Raw genomic sequence first — 24,603 nt, 5'->3', positions numbered from 1 at the left:
TTAACCCTTTTAAACTACTGTAGTGGTAAGAAAATGCAGTAATTAAGAAACTTAAAAGAAAAGGTGCTGTTGGCTCCTTTCCTTTCTTTTTGGTTTTGTTATTATGTCGCTACCCCTGCCAGCCCAATTTTCAAACTACCTTTCTGTTGTGACAAAGATGCTTCCTTAACCCTTTTAAACTACTGTAGTGGTAAGAAAATGCAGTAATTAAAAAACTTAAAAGAAAAGGTGCTGTTGGCTCCTTTCCTTTTTTTGTTTTGTTATTATGTCGCTAGCCCTGCCAGCCCAATTTTCAAACTACCTTTCTGTTGTGACAAAGATGCTTCCTTAAGCCTTTTAAACTACTGTAAGGGTACGAAAATGCAGTAATTAACTCAGTTTGAGGGAGAATGTGCTAACCAAGTTTGCCAAGAAGACTTTGAAAACGACAAAACAGTACGAATCGGCAGTTGATTTCTGAAATACGTCACCGCCTATATTTGTGTAAAGTTCCAAATTTGATTTGTAATCACGAATTTATTCCTTAGTCGTCTCGTCTCGTCTCGTCCCGCAGACGTTTGTCGTGCTTGCGCTGTCATATGGACCACGACCCGAGCGGCAGCGAGCGGCAGTCGAGCAAAGTCGGGACAAGTCGGGACGGGGACAGGGATAGGAATGGCGCGAATGCACTGCAAACTACGCAGACACCTGGTGTGAGGCGAGGAAGCCCACATCGCTACCAGTGGGACCCTCCAGCACGACACTGCCACACCCCGCACAGGCCCTCCGCTGGACACCAGGGACACGATGCGCCCCCCGCTAGTGTCGAAGGCTGCACGCGCCCAACGAATGACAGGAGGTGCAACGGGCAACAGTGCGTCTCACACACGCGGCGGTGCGCCCGCTAATTCGGCCGTCGGTCTGCTGGGACGCCGGGCGCGCCCCCCGCGCCGTCCTCGAGGAACTGGCTGTTGCAGAAGGAAGTGCTTTCGTCAAATGCGGCGGAAAACTAACATTTTGTGTGTTGGGAGAGAAGCCGAACGCGAATTCTGCCGTGCTCCTACATTGCACGAGTGCCAACGGCCATACCATGATGAATACACCGGTTCTCGTCCGATCCCCGAAGTTAAGCATCATTGGGCCCGGTTAGTACTTGGATGGGTGACCGCCTGGGAAACCCGGGTGCCGTTGGCTCCTTTCCTTTCTTTTTGGTTTTGTTATTATGTCGCTACCCCTGCCAGCCCAATTTTCAAACTACCTTTCTGTTGTGACAAAGATGCTTCCTTAACCCTTTTAAACTACTGTAGTGGTAAGAAAATGCAGTAATTAAGAAACTTAAAAGAAAAGGTGCTGTTGGCTCCTTTCCTTTCTTTTTGGTTTTGTTATTATGTCGCTACCCCTGCCAGCCCAATTTTCAAACTACCTTTCTGTTGTGACAAAGATGCTTCCTTAACCCTTTTAAACTACTGTAGTGGTAAGAAAATGCAGTAATTAAAAAACTTAAAAGAAAAGGTGCTGTTGGCTCCTTTCCTTTTTTTGTTTTGTTATTATGTCGCTACCCCTGCCAGCCCAATTTTCAAACTACCTTTCTGTTGTGACAAAGATGCTTCCTTAAGCCTTTTAAACTACTGTAAGGGTACGAAAATGCAGTAATTAACTCAGTTTGAGGGAGAATGTGCTAACCAAGTTTGCCAAGAAGACTTTGAAAACGACAAAACAGTACGAATCGGCAGTTGATTTCTGAAATACGTCACCGCCTATATTTGTGTAAAGTTCCAAATTTGATTTGTAATCACGAATTTATTCCTTAGTCGTCTCGTCTCGTCTCGTCCCGCAGACGTTTGTCGTGCTTGCGCTGTCATATGGACCACGACCCGAGCGGCAGCGAGCGGCAGTCGAGCAAAGTCGGGACAAGTCGGGACGGGGACAGGGATAGGAATGGCGCGAATGCACTGCAAACTACGCAGACACCTGGTGTGAGGCGAGGAAGCCCACATCGCTACCAGTGGGACCCTCCAGCACGACACTGCCACACCCCGCACAGGCCCTCCGCTGGACACCAGGGACACGATGCGCCCCCCGCTAGTGTCGAAGGCTGCACGCGCCCAACGAATGACAGGAGGTGCAACGGGCAACAGTGCGTCTCACACACGCGGCGGTGCGCCCGCTAATTCGGCCGTCGGTCTGCTGGGACGCCGGGCGCGCCCCCCGCGCCGTCCTCGAGGAACTGGCTGTTGCAGAAGGAAGTGCTTTCGTCAAATGCGGCGGAAAACTAACATTTTGTGTGTTGGGAGAGAAGCCGAACGCGAATTCTGCCGTGCTCCTACATTGCACGAGTGCCAACGGCCATACCATGATGAATACACCGGTTCTCGTCCGATCCCCGAAGTTAAGCATCATTGGGCCCGGTTAGTACTTGGATGGGTGACCGCCTGGGAAACCTGGGTGCCGTTGGCTCCTTTCCTTTCTTTTTGGTTTTGTTATTATGTCGCTACCCCTGCCAGCCCAATTTTCAAACTACCTTTCTGTTGTGACAAAGATGCTTCCTTAACCCTTTTAAACTACTGTAGTGGTAAGAAAATGCAGTAATTAAGAAACTTAAAAGAAAAGGTGCTGTTGGCTCCTTTCCTTTCTTTTTGGTTTTGTTATTATGTCGCTACCCCTGCCAGCCCAATTTTCAAACTACCTTTCTGTTGTGACAAAGATGCTTCCTTAACCCTTTTAAACTACTGTAGTGGTAAGAAAATGCAGTAATTAAAAAACTTAAAAGAAAAGGTGCTGTTGGCTCCTTTCCTTTTTTTGTTTTGTTATTATGTCGCTACCCCTGCCAGCCCAATTTTCAAACTACCTTTCTGTTGTGACAAAGATGCTTCCTTAAGCCTTTTAAACTACTGTAAGGGTACGAAAATGCAGTAATTAACTCAGTTTGAGGGAGAATGTGCTAACCAAGTTTGCCAAGAAGACTTTGAAAACGACAAAACAGTACGAATCGGCAGTTGATTTCTGAAATACGTCACCGCCTATATTTGTGTAAAGTTCCAAATTTGATTTGTAATCACGAATTTATTCCTTAGTCGTCTCGTCTCGTCTCGTCCCGCAGACGTTTGTCGTGCTTGCGCTGTCATATGGACCACGACCCGAGCGGCAGCGAGCGGCAGTCGAGCAAAGTCGGGACAAGTCGGGACGGGGACAGGGATAGGAATGGCGCGAATGCACTGCAAACTACGCAGACACCTGGTGTGAGGCGAGGAAGCCCACATCGCTACCAGTGGGACCCTCCAGCACGACACTGCCACACCCCGCACAGGCCCTCCGCTGGACACCAGGGACACGATGCGCCCCCCGCTAGTGTCGAAGGCTGCACGCGCCCAACGAATGACAGGAGGTGCAACGGGCAACAGTGCGTCTCACACACGCGGCGGTGCGCCCGCTAATTCGGCCGTCGGTCTGCTGGGACGCCGGGCGCGCCCCCCGCGCCGTCCTCGAGGAACTGGCTGTTGCAGAAGGAAGTGCTTTCGTCAAATGCGGCGGAAAACTAACATTTTGTGTGTTGGGAGAGAAGCCGAACGCGAATTCTGCCGTGCTCCTACATTGCACGAGTGCCAACGGCCATACCATGATGAATACACCGGTTCTCGTCCGATCCCCGAAGTTAAGCATCATTGGGCCCGGTTAGTACTTGGATGGGTGACCGCCTGGGAAACCCGGGTGCCGTTGGCTCCTTTCCTTTCTTTTTGGTTTTGTTATTATGTCGCTACCCCTGCCAGCCCAATTTTCAAACTACCTTTCTGTTGTGACAAAGATGCTTCCTTAACCCTTTTAAACTACTGTAGTGGTAAGAAAATGCAGTAATTAAGAAACTTAAAAGAAAAGGTGCTGTTGGCTCCTTTCCTTTCTTTTTGGTTTTGTTATTATGTCGCTACCCCTGCCAGCCCAATTTTCAAACTACCTTTCTGTTGTGACAAAGATGCTTCCTTAACCCTTTTAAACTACTGTAGTGGTAAGAAAATGCAGTAATTAAAAAACTTAAAAGAAAAGGTGCTGTTGGCTCCTTTCCTTTTTTTGTTTTGTTATTATGTCGCTAGCCCTGCCAGCCCAATTTTCAAACTACCTTTCTGTTGTGACAAAGATGCTTCCTTAAGCCTTTTAAACTACTGTAAGGGTACGAAAATGCAGTAATTAACTCAGTTTGAGGGAGAATGTGCTAACCAAGTTTGCCAAGAAGACTTTGAAAACGACAAAACAGTACGAATCGGCAGTTGATTTCTGAAATACGTCACCGCCTATATTTGTGTAAAGTTCCAAATTTGATTTGTAATCACGAATTTATTCCTTAGTCGTCTCGTCTCGTCTCGTCCCGCAGACGTTTGTCGTGCTTGCGCTGTCATATGGACCACGACCCGAGCGGCAGCGAGCGGCAGTCGAGCAAAGTCGGGACAAGTCGGGACGGGGACAGGGATAGGAATGGCGCGAATGCACTGCAAACTACGCAGACACCTGGTGTGAGGCGAGGAAGCCCACATCGCTACCAGTGGGACCCTCCAGCACGACACTGCCACACCCCGCACAGGCCCTCCGCTGGACACCAGGGACACGATGCGCCCCCCGCTAGTGTCGAAGGCTGCACGCGCCCAACGAATGACAGGAGGTGCAACGGGCAACAGTGCGTCTCACACACGCGGCGGTGCGCCCGCTAATTCGGCCGTCGGTCTGCTGGGACGCCGGGCGCGCCCCCCGCGCCGTCCTCGAGGAACTGGCTGTTGCAGAAGGAAGTGCTTTCGTCAAATGCGGCGGAAAACTAACATTTTGTGTGTTGGGAGAGAAGCCGAACGCGAATTCTGCCGTGCTCCTACATTGCACGAGTGCCAACGGCCATACCATGATGAATACACCGGTTCTCGTCCGATCCCCGAAGTTAAGCATCATTGGGCCCGGTTAGTACTTGGATGGGTGACCGCCTGGGAAACCCGGGTGCCGTTGGCTCCTTTCCTTTCTTTTTGGTTTTGTTATTATGTCGCTACCCCTGCCAGCCCAATTTTCAAACTACCTTTCTGTTGTGACAAAGATGCTTCCTTAACCCTTTTAAACTACTGTAGTGGTAAGAAAATGCAGTAATTAAGAAACTTAAAAGAAAAGGTGCTGTTGGCTCCTTTCCTTTCTTTTTGGTTTTGTTATTATGTCGCTACCCCTGCCAGCCCAATTTTCAAACTACCTTTCTGTTGTGACAAAGATGCTTCCTTAACCCTTTTAAACTACTGTAGTGGTAAGAAAATGCAGTAATTAAAAAACTTAAAAGAAAAGGTGCTGTTGGCTCCTTTCCTTTTTTTGTTTTGTTATTATGTCGCTACCCCTGCCAGCCCAATTTTCAAACTACCTTTCTGTTGTGACAAAGATGCTTCCTTAAGCCTTTTAAACTACTGTAAGGGTACGAAAATGCAGTAATTAACTCAGTTTGAGGGAGAATGTGCTAACCAAGTTTGCCAAGAAGACTTTGAAAACGACAAAACAGTACGAATCGGCAGTTGATTTCTGAAATACGTCACCGCCTATATTTGTGTAAAGTTCCAAATTTGATTTGTAATCACGAATTTATTCCTTAGTCGTCTCGTCTCGTCTCGTCCCGCAGACGTTTGTCGTGCTTGCGCTGTCATATGGACCACGACCCGAGCGGCAGCGAGCGGCAGTCGAGCAAAGTCGGGACAAGTCGGGACGGGGACAGGGATAGGAATGGCGCGAATGCACTGCAAACTACGCAGACACCTGGTGTGAGGCGAGGAAGCCCACATCGCTACCAGTGGGACCCTCCAGCACGACACTGCCACACCCCGCACAGGCCCTCCGCTGGACACCAGGGACACGATGCGCCCCCCGCTAGTGTCGAAGGCTGCACGCGCCCAACGAATGACAGGAGGTGCAACGGGCAACAGTGCGTCTCACACACGCGGCGGTGCGCCCGCTAATTCGGCCGTCGGTCTGCTGGGACGCCGGGCGCGCCCCCCGCGCCGTCCTCGAGGAACTGGCTGTTGCAGAAGGAAGTGCTTTCGTCAAATGCGGCGGAAAACTAACATTTTGTGTGTTGGGAGAGAAGCCGAACGCGAATTCTGCCGTGCTCCTACATTGCACGAGTGCCAACGGCCATACCATGATGAATACACCGGTTCTCGTCCGATCCCCGAAGTTAAGCATCATTGGGCCCGGTTAGTACTTGGATGGGTGACCGCCTGGGAAACCCGGGTGCCGTTGGCTCCTTTCCTTTCTTTTTGGTTTTGTTATTATGTCGCTACCCCTGCCAGCCCAATTTTCAAACTACCTTTCTGTTGTGACAAAGATGCTTCCTTAACCCTTTTAAACTACTGTAGTGGTAAGAAAATGCAGTAATTAAGAAACTTAAAAGAAAAGGTGCTGTTGGCTCCTTTCCTTTCTTTTTGGTTTTGTTATTATGTCGCTACCCCTGCCAGCCCAATTTTCAAACTACCTTTCTGTTGTGACAAAGATGCTTCCTTAACCCTTTTAAACTACTGTAGTGGTAAGAAAATGCAGTAATTAAAAAACTTAAAAGAAAAGGTGCTGTTGGCTCCTTTCCTTTTTTTGTTTTGTTATTATGTCGCTACCCCTGCCAGCCCAATTTTCAAACTACCTTTCTGTTGTGACAAAGATGCTTCCTTAAGCCTTTTAAACTACTGTAAGGGTACGAAAATGCAGTAATTAACTCAGTTTGAGGGAGAATGTGCTAACCAAGTTTGCCAAGAAGACTTTGAAAACGACAAAACAGTACGAATCGGCAGTTGATTTCTGAAATACGTCACCGCCTATATTTGTGTAAAGTTCCAAATTTGATTTGTAATCACGAATTTATTCCTTAGTCGTCTCGTCTCGTCTCGTCCCGCAGACGTTTGTCGTGCTTGCGCTGTCATATGGACCACGACCCGAGCGGCAGCGAGCGGCAGTCGAGCAAAGTCGGGACAAGTCGGGACGGGGACAGGGATAGGAATGGCGCGAATGCACTGCAAACTACGCAGACACCTGGTGTGAGGCGAGGAAGCCCACATCGCTACCAGTGGGACCCTCCAGCACGACACTGCCACACCCCGCACAGGCCCTCCGCTGGACACCAGGGACACGATGCGCCCCCCGCTAGTGTCGAAGGCTGCACGCGCCCAACGAATGACAGGAGGTGCAACGGGCAACAGTGCGTCTCACACACGCGGCGGTGCGCCCGCTAATTCGGCCGTCGGTCTGCTGGGACGCCGGGCGCGCCCCCCGCGCCGTCCTCGAGGAACTGGCTGTTGCAGAAGGAAGTGCTTTCGTCAAATGCGGCGGAAAACTAACATTTTGTGTGTTGGGAGAGAAGCCGAACGCGAATTCTGCCGTGCTCCTACATTGCACGAGTGCCAACGGCCATACCATGATGAATACACCGGTTCTCGTCCGATCCCCGAAGTTAAGCATCATTGGGCCCGGTTAGTACTTGGATGGGTGACCGCCTGGGAAACCCGGGTGCCGTTGGCTCCTTTCCTTTCTTTTTGGTTTTGTTATTATGTCGCTACCCCTGCCAGCCCAATTTTCAAACTACCTTTCTGTTGTGACAAAGATGCTTCCTTAACCCTTTTAAACTACTGTAGTGGTAAGAAAATGCAGTAATTAAGAAACTTAAAAGAAAAGGTGCTGTTGGCTCCTTTCCTTTCTTTTTGGTTTTGTTATTATGTCGCTACCCCTGCCAGCCCAATTTTCAAACTACCTTTCTGTTGTGACAAAGATGCTTCCTTAACCCTTTTAAACTACTGTAGTGGTAAGAAAATGCAGTAATTAAAAAACTTAAAAGAAAAGGTGCTGTTGGCTCCTTTCCTTTTTTTGTTTTGTTATTATGTCGCTAGCCCTGCCAGCCCAATTTTCAAACTACCTTTCTGTTGTGACAAAGATGCTTCCTTAAGCCTTTTAAACTACTGTAAGGGTACGAAAATGCAGTAATTAACTCAGTTTGAGGGAGAATGTGCTAACCAAGTTTGCCAAGAAGACTTTGAAAACGACAAAACAGTACGAATCGGCAGTTGATTTCTGAAATACGTCACCGCCTATATTTGTGTAAAGTTCCAAATTTGATTTGTAATCACGAATTTATTCCTTAGTCGTCTCGTCTCGTCTCGTCCCGCAGACGTTTGTCGTGCTTGCGCTGTCATATGGACCACGACCCGAGCGGCAGCGAGCGGCAGTCGAGCAAAGTCGGGACAAGTCGGGACGGGGACAGGGATAGGAATGGCGCGAATGCACTGCAAACTACGCAGACACCTGGTGTGAGGCGAGGAAGCCCACATCGCTACCAGTGGGACCCTCCAGCACGACACTGCCACACCCCGCACAGGCCCTCCGCTGGACACCAGGGACACGATGCGCCCCCCGCTAGTGTCGAAGGCTGCACGCGCCCAACGAATGACAGGAGGTGCAACGGGCAACAGTGCGTCTCACACACGCGGCGGTGCGCCCGCTAATTCGGCCGTCGGTCTGCTGGGACGCCGGGCGCGCCCCCCGCGCCGTCCTCGAGGAACTGGCTGTTGCAGAAGGAAGTGCTTTCGTCAAATGCGGCGGAAAACTAACATTTTGTGTGTTGGGAGAGAAGCCGAACGCGAATTCTGCCGTGCTCCTACATTGCACGAGTGCCAACGGCCATACCATGATGAATACACCGGTTCTCGTCCGATCCCCGAAGTTAAGCATCATTGGGCCCGGTTAGTACTTGGATGGGTGACCGCCTGGGAAACCCGGGTGCCGTTGGCTCCTTTCCTTTCTTTTTGGTTTTGTTATTATGTCGCTACCCCTGCCAGCCCAATTTTCAAACTACCTTTCTGTTGTGACAAAGATGCTTCCTTAACCCTTTTAAACTACTGTAGTGGTAAGAAAATGCAGTAATTAAGAAACTTAAAAGAAAAGGTGCTGTTGGCTCCTTTCCTTTCTTTTTGGTTTTGTTATTATGTCGCTACCCCTGCCAGCCCAATTTTCAAACTACCTTTCTGTTGTGACAAAGATGCTTCCTTAACCCTTTTAAACTACTGTAGTGGTAAGAAAATGCAGTAATTAAAAAACTTAAAAGAAAAGGTGCTGTTGGCTCCTTTCCTTTTTTTGTTTTGTTATTATGTCGCTAGCCCTGCCAGCCCAATTTTCAAACTACCTTTCTGTTGTGACAAAGATGCTTCCTTAAGCCTTTTAAACTACTGTAAGGGTACGAAAATGCAGTAATTAACTCAGTTTGAGGGAGAATGTGCTAACCAAGTTTGCCAAGAAGACTTTGAAAACGACAAAACAGTACGAATCGGCAGTTGATTTCTGAAATACGTCACCGCCTATATTTGTGTAAAGTTCCAAATTTGATTTGTAATCACGAATTTATTCCTTAGTCGTCTCGTCTCGTCTCGTCCCGCAGACGTTTGTCGTGCTTGCGCTGTCATATGGACCACGACCCGAGCGGCAGCGAGCGGCAGTCGAGCAAAGTCGGGACAAGTCGGGACGGGGACAGGGATAGGAATGGCGCGAATGCACTGCAAACTACGCAGACACCTGGTGTGAGGCGAGGAAGCCCACATCGCTACCAGTGGGACCCTCCAGCACGACACTGCCACACCCCGCACAGGCCCTCCGCTGGACACCAGGGACACGATGCGCCCCCCGCTAGTGTCGAAGGCTGCACGCGCCCAACGAATGACAGGAGGTGCAACGGGCAACAGTGCGTCTCACACACGCGGCGGTGCGCCCGCTAATTCGGCCGTCGGTCTGCTGGGACGCCGGGCGCGCCCCCCGCGCCGTCCTCGAGGAACTGGCTGTTGCAGAAGGAAGTGCTTTCGTCAAATGCGGCGGAAAACTAACATTTTGTGTGTTGGGAGAGAAGCCGAACGCGAATTCTGCCGTGCTCCTACATTGCACGAGTGCCAACGGCCATACCATGATGAATACACCGGTTCTCGTCCGATCCCCGAAGTTAAGCATCATTGGGCCCGGTTAGTACTTGGATGGGTGACCGCCTGGGAAACCCGGGTGCCGTTGGCTCCTTTCCTTTCTTTTTGGTTTTGTTATTATGTCGCTACCCCTGCCAGCCCAATTTTCAAACTACCTTTCTGTTGTGACAAAGATGCTTCCTTAACCCTTTTAAACTACTGTAGTGGTAAGAAAATGCAGTAATTAAGAAACTTAAAAGAAAAGGTGCTGTTGGCTCCTTTCCTTTCTTTTTGGTTTTGTTATTATGTCGCTACCCCTGCCAGCCCAATTTTCAAACTACCTTTCTGTTGTGACAAAGATGCTTCCTTAACCCTTTTAAACTACTGTAGTGGTAAGAAAATGCAGTAATTAAAAAACTTAAAAGAAAAGGTGCTGTTGGCTCCTTTCCTTTTTTTGTTTTGTTATTATGTCGCTACCCCTGCCAGCCCAATTTTCAAACTACCTTTCTGTTGTGACAAAGATGCTTCCTTAAGCCTTTTAAACTACTGTAAGGGTACGAAAATGCAGTAATTAACTCAGTTTGAGGGAGAATGTGCTAACCAAGTTTGCCAAGAAGACTTTGAAAACGACAAAACAGTACGAATCGGCAGTTGATTTCTGAAATACGTCACCGCCTATATTTGTGTAAAGTTCCAAATTTGATTTGTAATCACGAATTTATTCCTTAGTCGTCTCGTCTCGTCTCGTCCCGCAGACGTTTGTCGTGCTTGCGCTGTCATATGGACCACGACCCGAGCGGCAGCGAGCGGCAGTCGAGCAAAGTCGGGACAAGTCGGGACGGGGACAGGGATAGGAATGGCGCGAATGCACTGCAAACTACGCAGACACCTGGTGTGAGGCGAGGAAGCCCACATCGCTACCAGTGGGACCCTCCAGCACGACACTGCCACACCCCGCACAGGCCCTCCGCTGGACACCAGGGACACGATGCGCCCCCCGCTAGTGTCGAAGGCTGCACGCGCCCAACGAATGACAGGAGGTGCAACGGGCAACAGTGCGTCTCACACACGCGGCGGTGCGCCCGCTAATTCGGCCGTCGGTCTGCTGGGACGCCGGGCGCGCCCCCCGCGCCGTCCTCGAGGAACTGGCTGTTGCAGAAGGAAGTGCTTTCGTCAAATGCGGCGGAAAACTAACATTTTGTGTGTTGGGAGAGAAGCCGAACGCGAATTCTGCCGTGCTCCTACATTGCACGAGTGCCAACGGCCATACCATGATGAATACACCGGTTCTCGTCCGATCCCCGAAGTTAAGCATCATTGGGCCCGGTTAGTACTTGGATGGGTGACCGCCTGGGAAACCCGGGTGCCGTTGGCTCCTTTCCTTTCTTTTTGGTTTTGTTATTATGTCGCTACCCCTGCCAGCCCAATTTTCAAACTACCTTTCTGTTGTGACAAAGATGCTTCCTTAACCCTTTTAAACTACTGTAGTGGTAAGAAAATGCAGTAATTAAGAAACTTAAAAGAAAAGGTGCTGTTGGCTCCTTTCCTTTCTTTTTGGTTTTGTTATTATGTCGCTACCCCTGCCAGCCCAATTTTCAAACTACCTTTCTGTTGTGACAAAGATGCTTCCTTAACCCTTTTAAACTACTGTAGTGGTAAGAAAATGCAGTAATTAAAAAACTTAAAAGAAAAGGTGCTGTTGGCTCCTTTCCTTTTTTTGTTTTGTTATTATGTCGCTACCCCTGCCAGCCCAATTTTCAAACTACCTTTCTGTTGTGACAAAGATGCTTCCTTAAGCCTTTTAAACTACTGTAAGGGTACGAAAATGCAGTAATTAACTCAGTTTGAGGGAGAATGTGCTAACCAAGTTTGCCAAGAAGACTTTGAAAACGACAAAACAGTACGAATCGGCAGTTGATTTCTGAAATACGTCACCGCCTATATTTGTGTAAAGTTCCAAATTTGATTTGTAATCACGAATTTATTCCTTAGTCGTCTCGTCTCGTCTCGTCCCGCAGACGTTTGTCGTGCTTGCGCTGTCATATGGACCACGACCCGAGCGGCAGCGAGCGGCAGTCGAGCAAAGTCGGGACAAGTCGGGACGGGGACAGGGATAGGAATGGCGCGAATGCACTGCAAACTACGCAGACACCTGGTGTGAGGCGAGGAAGCCCACATCGCTACCAGTGGGACCCTCCAGCACGACACTGCCACACCCCGCACAGGCCCTCCGCTGGACACCAGGGACACGATGCGCCCCCCGCTAGTGTCGAAGGCTGCACGCGCCCAACGAATGACAGGAGGTGCAACGGGCAACAGTGCGTCTCACACACGCGGCGGTGCGCCCGCTAATTCGGCCGTCGGTCTGCTGGGACGCCGGGCGCGCCCCCCGCGCCGTCCTCGAGGAACTGGCTGTTGCAGAAGGAAGTGCTTTCGTCAAATGCGGCGGAAAACTAACATTTTGTGTGTTGGGAGAGAAGCCGAACGCGAATTCTGCCGTGCTCCTACATTGCACGAGTGCCAACGGCCATACCATGATGAATACACCGGTTCTCGTCCGATCCCCGAAGTTAAGCATCATTGGGCCCGGTTAGTACTTGGATGGGTGACCGCCTGGGAAACCCGGGTGCCGTTGGCTCCTTTCCTTTCTTTTTGGTTTTGTTATTATGTCGCTACCCCTGCCAGCCCAATTTTCAAACTACCTTTCTGTTGTGACAAAGATGCTTCCTTAACCCTTTTAAACTACTGTAGTGGTAAGAAAATGCAGTAATTAAGAAACTTAAAAGAAAAGGTGCTGTTGGCTCCTTTCCTTTCTTTTTGGTTTTGTTATTATGTCGCTACCCCTGCCAGCCCAATTTTCAAACTACCTTTCTGTTGTGACAAAGATGCTTCCTTAACCCTTTTAAACTACTGTAGTGGTAAGAAAATGCAGTAATTAAAAAACTTAAAAGAAAAGGTGCTGTTGGCTCCTTTCCTTTTTTTGTTTTGTTATTATGTCGCTAGCCCTGCCAGCCCAATTTTCAAACTACCTTTCTGTTGTGACAAAGATGCTTCCTTAAGCCTTTTAAACTACTGTAAGGGTACGAAAATGCAGTAATTAACTCAGTTTGAGGGAGAATGTGCTAACCAAGTTTGCCAAGAAGACTTTGAAAACGACAAAACAGTACGAATCGGCAGTTGATTTCTGAAATACGTCACCGCCTATATTTGTGTAAAGTTCCAAATTTGATTTGTAATCACGAATTTATTCCTTAGTCGTCTCGTCTCGTCTCGTCCCGCAGACGTTTGTCGTGCTTGCGCTGTCATATGGACCACGACCCGAGCGGCAGCGAGCGGCAGTCGAGCAAAGTCGGGACAAGTCGGGACGGGGACAGGGATAGGAATGGCGCGAATGCACTGCAAACTACGCAGACACCTGGTGTGAGGCGAGGAAGCCCACATCGCTACCAGTGGGACCCTCCAGCACGACACTGCCACACCCCGCACAGGCCCTCCGCTGGACACCAGGGACACGATGCGCCCCCCGCTAGTGTCGAAGGCTGCACGCGCCCAACGAATGACAGGAGGTGCAACGGGCAACAGTGCGTCTCACACACGCGGCGGTGCGCCCGCTAATTCGGCCGTCGGTCTGCTGGGACGCCGGGCGCGCCCCCCGCGCCGTCCTCGAGGAACTGGCTGTTGCAGAAGGAAGTGCTTTCGTCAAATGCGGCGGAAAACTAACATTTTGTGTGTTGGGAGAGAAGCCGAACGCGAATTCTGCCGTGCTCCTACATTGCACGAGTGCCAACGGCCATACCATGATGAATACACCGGTTCTCGTCCGATCCCCGAAGTTAAGCATCATTGGGCCCGGTTAGTACTTGGATGGGTGACCGCCTGGGAAACCCGGGTGCCGTTGGCTCCTTTCCTTTCTTTTTGGTTTTGTTATTATGTCGCTACCCCTGCCAGCCCAATTTTCAAACTACCTTTCTGTTGTGACAAAGATGCTTCCTTAACCCTTTTAAACTACTGTAGTGGTAAGAAAATGCAGTAATTAAGAAACTTAAAAGAAAAGGTGCTGTTGGCTCCTTTCCTTTCTTTTTGGTTTTGTTATTATGTCGCTACCCCTGCCAGCCCAATTTTCAAACTACCTTTCTGTTGTGACAAAGATGCTTCCTTAACCCTTTTAAACTACTGTAGTGGTAAGAAAATGCAGTAATTAAAAAACTTAAAAGAAAAGGTGCTGTTGGCTCCTTTCCTTTTTTTGTTTTGTTATTATGTCGCTACCCCTGCCAGCCCAATTTTCAAACTACCTTTCTGTTGTGACAAAGATGCTTCCTTAAGCCTTTTAAACTACTGTAAGGGTACGAAAATGCAGTAATTAACTCAGTTTGAGGGAGAATGTGCTAACCAAGTTTGCCAAGAAGACTTTGAAAACGACAAAACAGTACGAATCGGCAGTTGATTTCTGAAATACGTCACCGCCTATATTTGTGTAAAGTTCCAAATTTGATTTGTAATCACGAATTTATTCCTTAGTCGTCTCGTCTCGTCTCGTCCCGCAGACGTTTGTCGTGCTTGCGCTGTCATATGGACCACGACCCGAGCGGCAGCGAGCGGCAGTCGAGCAAAGTCGGGACAAGTCGGGACGGGGACAGGGATAGGAATGGCGCGAATGCACTGCAAACTACGCAGACACCTGGTGTGAGGCGAGGAAGCCCACATCGCTACCAGTGGGACCCTCCAGCACGACACTGCCACACCCCGCACAGGCCCTCCGCTGGACACCAGGGACACGATGCGCCCCCCGCTAGTGTCGAAGGCTGCACGCGCCCAACGAATGACAGGAGGTGCAACGGGCAACAGTGCGTCTCACACACGCGGCGGTGCGCCCGCTAATTCGGCCGTCGGTCTGCTGGGACGCCGGGCGCGCCCCCCGCGCCGTCCTCGAGGAACTGGCTGTTGCAGAAGGAAGTGCTTTCGTCAAATGCGGCGGAAAACTAACATTTTGTGTGTTGGGAGAGAAGCCGAACGCGAATTCTGCCGTGCTCCTACATTGCACGAGTGCCAACGGCCATACCATGATGAATACACCGGTTCTCGTCCGATCCCCGAAGTTAAGCATCATTGGGCCCGGTTAGTACTTGGATGGGTGACCGCCTGGGAAACCCGGGTGCCGTTGGCTCCTTTCCTTTCTTTTTGGTTTTGTTATTATGTCGCTACCCCTGCCAGCCCAATTTTCAAACTACCTTTCTGTTGTGACAAAGATGCTTCCTTAACCCTTTTAAACTACTGTAGTGGTAAGAAAATGCAGTAATTAAGAAACTTAAAAGAAAAGGTGCTGTTGGCTCCTTTCCTTTCTTTTTGGTTTTGTTATTATGTCGCTACCCCTGCCAGCCCAATTTTCAAACTACCTTTCTGTTGTGACAAAGATGCTTCCTTAACCCTTTTAAACTACTGTAGTGGTAAGAAAATGCAGTAATTAAAAAACTTAAAAGAAAAGGTGCTGTTGGCTCCTTTCCTTTTTTTGTTTTGTTATTATGTCGCTAGCCCTGCCAGCCCAATTTTCAAACTACCTTTCTGTTGTGACAAAGATGCTTCCTTAAGCCTTTTAAACTACTGTAAGGGTACGAAAATGCAGTAATTAACTCAGTTTGAGGGAGAATGTGCTAACCAAGTTTGCCAAGAAGACTTTGAAAACGACAAAACAGTACGAATCGGCAGTTGATTTCTGAAATACGTCACCGCCTATATTTGTGTAAAGTTCCAAATTTGATTTGTAATCACGAATTTATTCCTTAGTCGTCTCGTCTCGTCTCGTCCCGCAGACGTTTGTCGTGCTTGCGCTGTCATATGGACCACGACCCGAGCGGCAGCGAGCGGCAGTCGAGCAAAGTCGGGACAAGTCGGGACGGGGACAGGGATAGGAATGGCGCGAATGCACTGCAAACTACGCAGACACCTGGTGTGAGGCGAGGAAGCCCACATCGCTACCAGTGGGACCCTCCAGCACGACACTGCCACACCCCGCACAGGCCCTCCGCTGGACACCAGGGACACGATGCGCCCCCCGCTAGTGTCGAAGGCTGCACGCGCCCAACGAATGACAGGAGGTGCAACGGGCAACAGTGCGTCTCACACACGCGGCGGTGCGCCCGCTAATTCGGCCGTCGGTCTGCTGGGACGCCGGGCGCGCCCCCCGCGCCGTCCTCGAGGAACTGGCTGTTGCAGAAGGAAGTGCTTTCGTCAAATGCGGCGGAAAACTAACATTTTGTGTGTTGGGAGAGAAGCCGAACGCGAATTCTGCCGTGCTCCTACATTGCACGAGTGCCAACGGCCATACCATGATGAATACACCGGTTCTCGTCCGATCCCCGAAGTTAAGCATCATTGGGCCCGGTTAGTACTTGGATGGGTGACCGCCTGGGAAACCCGGGTGCCGTTGGCTCCTTTCCTTTCTTTTTGGTTTTGTTATTATGTCGCTACCCCTGCCAGCCCAATTTTCAAACTACCTTTCTGTTGTGACAAAGATGCTTCCTTAACCCTTTTAAACTACTGTAGTGGTAAGAAAATGCAGTAATTAAGAAACTTAAAAGAAAAGGTGCTGTTGGCTCCTTTCCTTTCTTTTTGGTTTTGTTATTATGTCGCTACCCCTGCCAGCCCAATTTTCAAACTACCTTTCTGTTGTGACAAAGATGCTTCCTTAACCCTTTTAAACTACTGTAGTGGTAAGAAAATGCAGTAATTAAAAAACTTAAAAGAAAAGGTGCTGTTGGCTCCTTTCCTTTTTTTGTTTTGTTATTATGTCGCTAGCCCTGCCAGCCCAATTTTCAAACTACCTTTCTGTTGTGACAAAGATGCTTCCTTAAGCCTTTTAAACTACTGTAAGGGTACGAAAATGCAGTAATTAACTCAGTTTGAGGGAGAATGTGCTAACCAAGTTTGCCAAGAAGACTTTGAAAACGACAAAACAGTACGAATCGGCAGTTGATTTCTGAAATACGTCACCGCCTATATTTGTGTAAAGTTCCAAATTTGATTTGTAATCACGAATTTATTCCTTAGTCGTCTCGTCTCGTCTCGTCCCGCAGACGTTTGTCGTGCTTGCGCTGTCATATGGACCACGACCCGAGCGGCAGCGAGCGGCAGTCGAGCAAAGTCGGGACAAGTCGGGACGGGGACAGGGATAGGAATGGCGCGAATGCACTGCAAACTACGCAGACACCTGGTGTGAGGCGAGGAAGCCCACATCGCTACCAGTGGGACCCTCCAGCACGACACTGCCACACCCCGCACAGGCCCTCCGCTGGACACCAGGGACACGATGCGCCCCCCGCTAGTGTCGAAGGCTGCACGCGCCCAACGAATGACAGGAGGTGCAACGGGCAACAGTGCGTCTCACACACGCGGCGGTGCGCCCGCTAATTCGGCCGTCGGTCTGCTGGGACGCCGGGCGCGCCCCCCGCGCCGTCCTCGAGGAACTGGCTGTTGCAGAAGGAAGTGCTTTCGTCAAATGCGGCGGAAAACTAACATTTTGTGTGTTGGGAGAGAAGCCGAACGCGAATTCTGCCGTGCTCCTACATTGCACGAGTGCCAACGGCCATACCATGATGAATACACCGGTTCTCGTCCGATCCCCGAAGTTAAGCATCATTGGGCCCGGTTAGTACTTGGATGGGTGACCGCCTGGGAAACCCGGGTGCCGTTGGCTCCTTTCCTTTCTTTTTGGTTTTGTTATTATGTCGCTACCCCTGCCAGCCCAATTTTCAAACTACCTTTCTGTTGTGACAAAGATGCTTCCTTAACCCTTTTAAACTACTGTAGTGGTAAGAAAATGCAGTAATTAAGAAACTTAAAAGAAAAGGTGCTGTTGGCTCCTTTCCTTTCTTTTTGGTTTTGTTATTATGTCGCTACCCCTGCCAGCCCAATTTTCAAACTACCTTTCTGTTGTGACAAAGATGCTTCCTTAACCCTTTTAAACTACTGTAGTGGTAAGAAAATGCAGTAATTAAAAAACTTAAAAGAAAAGGTGCTGTTGGCTCCTTTCCTTTTTTTGTTTTGTTATTATGTCGCTAGCCCTGCCAGCCCAATTTTCAAACTACCTTTCTGTTGTGACAAAGATGCTTCCTTAAGCCTTTTAAACTACTGTAAGGGTACGAAAATGCAGTAATTAACTCAGTTTGAGGGAGAATGTGCTAACCAAGTTTGCCAAGAAGACTTTGAAAACGACAAAACAGTACGAATCGGCAGTTGATTTCTGAAATACGTCACCGCCTATATTTGTGTAAAGTTCCAAATTTGATTTGTAATCACGAATTTATTCCTTAGTCGTCTCGTCTCGTCTCGTCCCGCAGACGTTTGTCGTGCTTGCGCTGTCATATGGACCACGACCCGAGCGGCAGCGAGCGGCAGTCGAGCAAAGTCGGGACAAGTCGGGACGGGGACAGGGATAGGAATGGCGCGAATGCACTGCAAACTACGCAGACACCTGGTGTGAGGCGAGGAAGCCCACATCGCTACCAGTGGGACCCTCCAGCACGACACTGCCACACCCCGCACAGGCCCTCCGCTGGACACCAGGGACACGATGCGCCCCCCGCTAGTGTCGAAGGCTGCACGCGCCCAACGAATGACAGGAGGTGCAACGGGCAACAGTGCGTCTCACACACGCGGCGGTGCGCCCGCTAATTCGGCCGTCGGTCTGCTGGGACGCCGGGCGCGCCCCCCGCGCCGTCCTCGAGGAACTGGCTGTTGCAGAAGGAAGTGCTTTCGTCAAATGCGGCGGAAAACTAACATTTTGTGTGTTGGGAGAGAAGCCGAACGCGAATTCTGCCGTGCTCCTACATTGCACGAGTGCCAACGGCCATACCATGATGAATACACCGGTTCTCGTCCGATCCCCGAAGTTAAGCATCATTGGGCCCGGTTAGTACTTGGATGGGTGACCGCCTGGGAAACCCGGGTGCCGTTGGCTCCTTTCCTTTCTTTTTGGTTTTGTTATTATGTCGCTACCCCTGCCAGCCCAATTTTCAAACTACCTTTCTGTTGTGACAAAGATGCTTCCTTAACCCTTTTAAACTACTGTAGTGGTAAGAAAATGCAGTAATTAAGAAACTTAAAAGAAAAGGTGCTGTTGGCTCCTTTCCTTTCTTTTTGGTTTTGTTATTATGTCGCTACCCCTGCCAGCCCAATTTTCAAACTACCTTTCTGTTGTGACAAAGATGCTTCCTTAACCCTTTTAAACTACTGTAGTGGTAAGAAAATGCAGTAATTAAAAAACTTAAAAGAAAAGGTGCTGTTGGCTCCTTTCCTTTTTTTGTTTTGTTATTATGTCGCTAGCCCTGCCAGCCCAATTTTCAAACTACCTTTCTGTTGTGACAAAGATGCTTCCTTAAGCCTTTTAAACTACTGTAAGGGTACGAAAATGCAGTAATTAACTCAGTTTGAGGGAGAATGTGCTAACCAAGTTTGCCAAGAAGACTTTGAAAACGACAAAACAGTACGAATCGGCAGTTGATTTCTGAAATACGTCACCGCCTATATTTGTGTAAAGTTCCAAATTTGATTTGTAATCACGAATTTATTCCTTAGTCGTCTCGTCTCGTCTCGTCCCGCAGACGTTTGTCGTGCTTGCGCTGTCATATGGACCACGACCCGAGCGGCAGCGAGCGGCAGTCGAGCAAAGTCGGGACAAGTCGGGACGGGGACAGGGATAGGAATGGCGCGAATGCACTGCAAACTACGCAGACACCTGGTGTGAGGCGAGGAAGCCCACATCGCTACCAGTGGGACCCTCCAGCACGACACTGCCACACCCCGCACAGGCCCTCCGCTGGACACCAGGGACACGATGCGCCCCCCGCTAGTGTCGAAGGCTGCACGCGCCCAACGAATGACAGGAGGTGCAACGGGCAACAGTGCGTCTCACACACGCGGCGGTGCGCCCGCTAATTCGGCCGTCGGTCTGCTGGGACGCCGGGCGCGCCCCCCGCGCCGTCCTCGAGGAACTGGCTGTTGCAGAAGGAAGTGCTTTCGTCAAATGCTGCGGAAAACTAACATTTTGTGTGTTGGGAGAGAAGCCGAACGCGAATTCTGCCGTGCTCCTACATTGCACGAGTGCCAACGGCCATACCATGATGAATACACCGGTTCTCGTCCGATCCCCGAAGTTAAGCATCATTGGGCCCGGTTAGTACTTGGATGGGTGACCGCCTGGGAAACCCGGGTGCCGTTGGCTCCTTTCCTTTCTTTTTGGTTTTGTTATTATGTCGCTACCCCTGCCAGCCCAATTTTCAAACTACCTTTCTGTTGTGACAAAGATGCTTCCTTAACCCTTTTAAACTACTGTAGTGGTAAGAAAATGCAGTAATTAAGAAACTTAAAAGAAAAGGTGCTGTTGGCTCCTTTCCTTTCTTTTTGGTTTTGTTATTATGTCGCTACCCCTGCCAGCCCAATTTTCAAACTACCTTTCTGTTGTGACAAAGATGCTTCCTTAACCCTTTTAAACTACTGTAGTGGTAAGAAAATGCAGTAATTAAAAAACTTAAAAGAAAAGGTGCTGTTGGCTCCTTTCCTTTTTTTGTTTTGTTATTATGTCGCTACCCCTGCCAGCCCAATTTTCAAACTACCTTTCTGTTGTGACAAAGATGCTTCCTTAAGCCTTTTAAACTACTGTAAGGGTACGAAAATGCAGTAATTAACTCAGTTTGAGGGAGAATGTGCTAACCAAGTTTGCCAAGAAGACTTTGAAAACGACAAAACAGTACGAATCGGCAGTTGATTTCTGAAATACGTCACCGCCTATATTTGTGTAAAGTTCCAAATTTGATTTGTAATCACGAATTTATTCCTTAGTCGTCTCGTCTCGTCTCGTCCCGCAGACGTTTGTCGTGCTTGCGCTGTCATATGGACCACGACCCGAGCGGCAGCGAGCGGCAGTCGAGCAAAGTCGGGACAAGTCGGGACGGGGACAGGGATAGGAATGGCGCGAATGCACTGCAAACTACGCAGACACCTGGTGTGAGGCGAGGAAGCCCACATCGCTACCAGTGGGACCCTCCAGCACGACACTGCCACACCCCGCACAGGCCCTCCGCTGGACACCAGGGACACGATGCGCCCCCCGCTAGTGTCGAAGGCTGCACGCGCCCAACGAATGACAGGAGGTGCAACGGGCAACAGTGCGTCTCACACACGCGGCGGTGCGCCCGCTAATTCGGCCGTCGGTCTGCTGGGACGCCGGGCGCGCCCCCCGCGCCGTCCTCGAGGAACTGGCTGTTGCAGAAGGAAGTGCTTTCGTCAAATGCGGCGGAAAACTAACATTTTGTGTGTTGGGAGAGAAGCCGAACGCGAATTCTGCCGTGCTCCTACATTGCACGAGTGCCAACGGCCATACCATGATGAATACACCGGTTCTCGTCCGATCCCCGAAGTTAAGCATCATTGGGCCCGGTTAGTACTTGGATGGGTGACCGCCTGGGAAACCCGGGTGCCGTTGGCTCCTTTCCTTTCTTTTTGGTTTTGTTATTATGTCGCTACCCCTGCCAGCCCAATTTTCAAACTACCTTTCTGTTGTGACAAAGATGCTTCCTTAACCCTTTTAAACTACTGTAGTGGTAAGAAAATGCAGTAATTAAGAAACTTAAAAGAAAAGGTGCTGTTGGCTCCTTTCCTTTCTTTTTGGTTTTGTTATTATGTCGCTACCCCTGCCAGCCCAATTTTCAAACTACCTTTCTGTTGTGACAAAGATGCTTCCTTAACCCTTTTAAACTACTGTAGTGGTAAGAAAATGCAGTAATTAAAAAACTTAAAAGAAAAGGTGCTGTTGGCTCCTTTCCTTTTTTTGTTTTGTTATTATGTCGCTAGCCCTGCCAGCCCAATTTTCAAACTACCTTTCTGTTGTGACAAAGATGCTTCCTTAAGCCTTTTAAACTACTGTAAGGGTACGAAAATGCAGTAATTAACTCAGTTTGAGGGAGAATGTGCTAACCAAGTTTGCCAAGAAGACTTTGAAAACGACAAAACAGTACGAATCGGCAGTTGATTTCTGAAATACGTCACCGCCTATATTTGTGTAAAGTTCCAAATTTGATTTGTAATCACGAATTTATTCCTTAGTCGTCTCGTCTCGTCTCGTCCCGCAGACGTTTGTCGTGCTTGCGCTGTCATATGGACCACGACCCGAGCGGCAGCGAGCGGCAGTCGAGCAAAGTCGGGACAAGTCGGGACGGGGACAGGGATAGGAATGGCGCGAATGCACTGCAAACTACGCAGACACCTGGTGTGAGGCGAGGAAGCCCACATCGCTACCAGTGGGACCCTCCAGCACGACACTGCCACACCCCGCACAGGCCCTCCGCTGGACACCAGGGACACGATGCGCCCCCCGCTAGTGTCGAAGGCTGCACGCGCCCAACGAATGACAGGAGGTGCAACGGGCAACAGTGCGTCTCACACACGCGGCGGTGCGCCCGCTAATTCGGCCGTCGGTCTGCTGGGACGCCGGGCGCGCCCCCCGCGCCGTCCTCGAGGAACTGGCTGTTGCAGAAGGAAGTGCTTTCGTCAAATGCGGCGGAAAACTAACATTTTGTGTGTTGGGAGAGAAGCCGAACGCGAATTCTGCCGTGCTCCTACATTGCACGAGTGCCAACGGCCATACCATGATGAATACACCGGTTCTCGTCCGATCCCCGAAGTTAAGCATCATTGGGCCCGGTTAGTACTTGGATGGGTGACCGCCTGGGAAACCCGGGTGCCGTTGGCTCCTTTCCTTTCTTTTTGGTTTTGTTATTATGTCGCTACCCCTGCCAGCCCAATTTTCAAACTACCTTTCTGTTGTGACAAAGATGCTTCCTTAACCCTTTTAAACTACTGTAGTGGTAAGAAAATGCAGTAATTAAGAAACTTAAAAGAAAAGGTGCTGTTGGCTCCTTTCCTTTCTTTTTGGTTTTGTTATTATGTCGCTACCCCTGCCAGCCCAATTTTCAAACTACCTTTCTGTTGTGACAAAGATGCTTCCTTAACCCTTTTAAACTACTGTAGTGGTAAGAAAATGCAGTAATTAAAAAACTTAAAAGAAAAGGTGCTGTTGGCTCCTTTCCTTTTTTTGTTTTGTTATTATGTCGCTAGCCCTGCCAGCCCAATTTTCAAACTACCTTTCTGTTGTGACAAAGATGCTTCCTTAAGCCTTTTAAACTACTGTAAGGGTACGAAAATGCAGTAATTAACTCAGTTTGAGGGAGAATGTGCTAACCAAGTTTGCCAAGAAGACTTTGAAAACGACAAAACAGTACGAATCGGCAGTTGATTTCTGAAATACGTCACCGCCTATATTTGTGTAAAGTTCCAAATTTGATTTGTAATCACGAATTTATTCCTTAGTCGTCTCGTCTCGTCTCGTCCCGCAGACGTTTGTCGTGCTTGCGCTGTCATATGGACCACGACCCGAGCGGCAGCGAGCGGCAGTCGAGCAAAGTCGGGACAAGTCGGGACGGGGACAGGGATAGGAATGGCGCGAATGCACTGCAAACTACGCAGACACCTGGTGTGAGGCGAGGAAGCCCACATCGCTACCAGTGGGACCCTCCAGCACGACACTGCCACACCCCGCACAGGCCCTCCGCTGGACACCAGGGACACGATGCGCCCCCCGCTAGTGTCGAAGGCTGCACGCGCCCAACGAATGACAGGAGGTGCAACGGGCAACAGTGCGTCTCACACACGCGGCGGTGCGCCCGCTAATTCGGCCGTCGGTCTGCTGGGACGCCGGGCGCGCCCCCCGCGCCGTCCTCGAGGAACTGGCTGTTGCAGAAGGAAGTGCTTTCGTCAAATGCGGCGGAAAACTAACATTTTGTGTGTTGGGAGAGAAGCCGAACGCGAATTCTGCCGTGCTCCTACATTGCACGAGTGCCAACGGCCATACCATGATGAATACACCGGTTCTCGTCCGATCCCCGAAGTTAAGCATCATTGGGCCCGGTTAGTACTTGGATGGGTGACCGCCTGGGAAACCCGGGTGCCGTTGGCTCCTTTCCTTTCTTTTTGGTTTTGTTATTATGTCGCTACCCCTGCCAGCCCAATTTTCAAACTACCTTTCTGTTGTGACAAAGATGCTTCCTTAACCCTTTTAAACTACTGTAGTGGTAAGAAAATGCAGTAATTAAGAAACTTAAAAGAAAAGGTGCTGTTGGCTCCTTTCCTTTCTTTTTGGTTTTGTTATTATGTCGCTACCCCTGCCAGCCCAATTTTCAAACTACCTTTCTGTTGTGACAAAGATGCTTCCTTAACCCTTTTAAACTACTGTAGTGGTAAGAAAATGCAGTAATTAAAAAACTTAAAAGAAAAGGTGCTGTTGGCTCCTTTCCTTTTTTTGTTTTGTTATTATGTCGCTACCCCTGCCAGCCCAATTTTCAAACTACCTTTCTGTTGTGACAAAGATGCTTCCTTAAGCCTTTTAAACTACTGTAAGGGTACGAAAATGCAGTAATTAACTCAGTTTGAGGGAGAATGTGCTAACCAAGTTTGCCAAGAAGACTTTGAAAACGACAAAACAGTACGAATCGGCAGTTGATTTCTGAAATACGTCACCGCCTATATTTGTGTAAAGTTCCAAATTTGATTTGTAATCACGAATTTATTCCTTAGTCGTCTCGTCTCGTCTCGTCCCGCAGACGTTTGTCGTGCTTGCGCTGTCATATGGACCACGACCCGAGCGGCAGCGAGC

General features: G+C 49.5%; 19 non-coding genes across 19 annotated transcripts; all 19 read left to right on the top strand.

Annotated features, from left to right (window-relative positions):
* The first annotated feature begins 1,054 nt into the window (after positions 1–1,054).
* On the top strand, positions 1,055–1,173 carry LOC126459280 (5S ribosomal RNA). The gene has a single exon (XR_007585808.1). It is a non-coding gene; the product is annotated as a 5S ribosomal RNA (ribosomal RNA).
* A 1,144-nt stretch (positions 1,174–2,317) lies between these two features.
* LOC126459352 (5S ribosomal RNA) lies at positions 2,318–2,436 on the top strand. Its single transcript, XR_007585875.1, has one exon. It is a non-coding gene; the product is annotated as a 5S ribosomal RNA (ribosomal RNA).
* Positions 2,437–3,580: 1,144 nt separating this feature from the next.
* LOC126459279 (5S ribosomal RNA) lies at positions 3,581–3,699 on the top strand. Its single transcript, XR_007585807.1, has one exon. It is a non-coding gene; the product is annotated as a 5S ribosomal RNA (ribosomal RNA).
* A 1,144-nt stretch (positions 3,700–4,843) lies between these two features.
* Positions 4,844–4,962, top strand: LOC126459278 (5S ribosomal RNA). The gene has a single exon (XR_007585806.1). It is a non-coding gene; the product is annotated as a 5S ribosomal RNA (ribosomal RNA).
* A 1,144-nt stretch (positions 4,963–6,106) lies between these two features.
* LOC126459276 (5S ribosomal RNA) lies at positions 6,107–6,225 on the top strand. The gene has a single exon (XR_007585805.1). It is a non-coding gene; the product is annotated as a 5S ribosomal RNA (ribosomal RNA).
* A 1,144-nt stretch (positions 6,226–7,369) lies between these two features.
* LOC126459275 (5S ribosomal RNA) lies at positions 7,370–7,488 on the top strand. The gene has a single exon (XR_007585804.1). It is a non-coding gene; the product is annotated as a 5S ribosomal RNA (ribosomal RNA).
* Positions 7,489–8,632: 1,144 nt separating this feature from the next.
* Positions 8,633–8,751, top strand: LOC126459274 (5S ribosomal RNA). Its single transcript, XR_007585803.1, has one exon. It is a non-coding gene; the product is annotated as a 5S ribosomal RNA (ribosomal RNA).
* A 1,144-nt stretch (positions 8,752–9,895) lies between these two features.
* On the top strand, positions 9,896–10,014 carry LOC126459273 (5S ribosomal RNA). The gene has a single exon (XR_007585802.1). It is a non-coding gene; the product is annotated as a 5S ribosomal RNA (ribosomal RNA).
* A 1,144-nt stretch (positions 10,015–11,158) lies between these two features.
* LOC126459271 (5S ribosomal RNA) lies at positions 11,159–11,277 on the top strand. The gene has a single exon (XR_007585800.1). It is a non-coding gene; the product is annotated as a 5S ribosomal RNA (ribosomal RNA).
* A 1,144-nt stretch (positions 11,278–12,421) lies between these two features.
* LOC126459270 (5S ribosomal RNA) lies at positions 12,422–12,540 on the top strand. Its single transcript, XR_007585799.1, has one exon. It is a non-coding gene; the product is annotated as a 5S ribosomal RNA (ribosomal RNA).
* Positions 12,541–13,684: 1,144 nt separating this feature from the next.
* Positions 13,685–13,803, top strand: LOC126459269 (5S ribosomal RNA). The gene has a single exon (XR_007585798.1). It is a non-coding gene; the product is annotated as a 5S ribosomal RNA (ribosomal RNA).
* A 1,144-nt stretch (positions 13,804–14,947) lies between these two features.
* LOC126459268 (5S ribosomal RNA) lies at positions 14,948–15,066 on the top strand. Its single transcript, XR_007585797.1, has one exon. It is a non-coding gene; the product is annotated as a 5S ribosomal RNA (ribosomal RNA).
* Positions 15,067–16,210: 1,144 nt separating this feature from the next.
* On the top strand, positions 16,211–16,329 carry LOC126459267 (5S ribosomal RNA). Its single transcript, XR_007585796.1, has one exon. It is a non-coding gene; the product is annotated as a 5S ribosomal RNA (ribosomal RNA).
* A 1,144-nt stretch (positions 16,330–17,473) lies between these two features.
* LOC126459266 (5S ribosomal RNA) lies at positions 17,474–17,592 on the top strand. Its single transcript, XR_007585795.1, has one exon. It is a non-coding gene; the product is annotated as a 5S ribosomal RNA (ribosomal RNA).
* Positions 17,593–18,736: 1,144 nt separating this feature from the next.
* On the top strand, positions 18,737–18,855 carry LOC126459265 (5S ribosomal RNA). Its single transcript, XR_007585794.1, has one exon. It is a non-coding gene; the product is annotated as a 5S ribosomal RNA (ribosomal RNA).
* Positions 18,856–19,999: 1,144 nt separating this feature from the next.
* Positions 20,000–20,118, top strand: LOC126459264 (5S ribosomal RNA). Its single transcript, XR_007585793.1, has one exon. It is a non-coding gene; the product is annotated as a 5S ribosomal RNA (ribosomal RNA).
* Positions 20,119–21,262: 1,144 nt separating this feature from the next.
* Positions 21,263–21,381, top strand: LOC126459263 (5S ribosomal RNA). Its single transcript, XR_007585792.1, has one exon. It is a non-coding gene; the product is annotated as a 5S ribosomal RNA (ribosomal RNA).
* Positions 21,382–22,525: 1,144 nt separating this feature from the next.
* LOC126459262 (5S ribosomal RNA) lies at positions 22,526–22,644 on the top strand. Its single transcript, XR_007585791.1, has one exon. It is a non-coding gene; the product is annotated as a 5S ribosomal RNA (ribosomal RNA).
* Positions 22,645–23,788: 1,144 nt separating this feature from the next.
* LOC126459259 (5S ribosomal RNA) lies at positions 23,789–23,907 on the top strand. The gene has a single exon (XR_007585789.1). It is a non-coding gene; the product is annotated as a 5S ribosomal RNA (ribosomal RNA).
* Positions 23,908–24,603: the final 696 nt, after the last annotated feature.

The sequence above is a fragment of the Schistocerca serialis genome, chromosome 2 (genome assembly GCF_023864345.2).
Source record: "Schistocerca serialis cubense isolate TAMUIC-IGC-003099 chromosome 2, iqSchSeri2.2, whole genome shotgun sequence".
Lineage (NCBI taxonomy): Eukaryota > Metazoa > Arthropoda > Insecta > Orthoptera > Acrididae > Schistocerca > Schistocerca serialis.
Note: the sequence above shows the minus strand (reverse complement) of the source record. Positions and strands in the feature narration are given on the sequence as shown.